Here is a 488-nt window from a genome sequence, read left to right as displayed (position 1 = left end):
GGACCAAGGAACTATCTGAAAATGAACTGACCCCACACTGCCCACAACAACACCAGAGAAAGTCCTAGATATATTTTTACTATTTTTACTGTCATTACTTTTTTTTTAAATTTTTAAGTCCTGTATTACCCCTTTAATTTTCATTTTTATAACCTACTATTACTTTGCAAAAAAAAAGAGACCCTATTTTTTAAAGCAAATGTCATATATATATATATTTTTTTGGTCTAAAAGTCCAATTTTATTTGGTAATATTTTGCTATTTTATGACAAGGCATATATGTATCCTAAAAATAATTCTTTAATGCAGTATTGTTACAGAACTTTTCTGATGTTTCTTTCTAAATTTAGGAGAAACTGTATGTTGTATTTAACTTATTTGGGCTTCCCTGGTGGCTCAGACTGTAAAGAATCTGCCTGTAATGCAAGAGACCTGGGTTTGATCTTTGAATCGGGAAGATCCCCTGGAGAAGGGAATGGCAACCTAC

Source organism: Bison bison, unplaced genomic scaffold (genome assembly GCF_000754665.1).
Source record: "Bison bison bison isolate TAMUID 2011002044 unplaced genomic scaffold, Bison_UMD1.0 scf7180017864378, whole genome shotgun sequence".
Taxonomy (NCBI): domain Eukaryota; kingdom Metazoa; phylum Chordata; class Mammalia; order Artiodactyla; family Bovidae; genus Bison; species Bison bison.
This window is presented reverse-complemented; position numbering follows the sequence as displayed.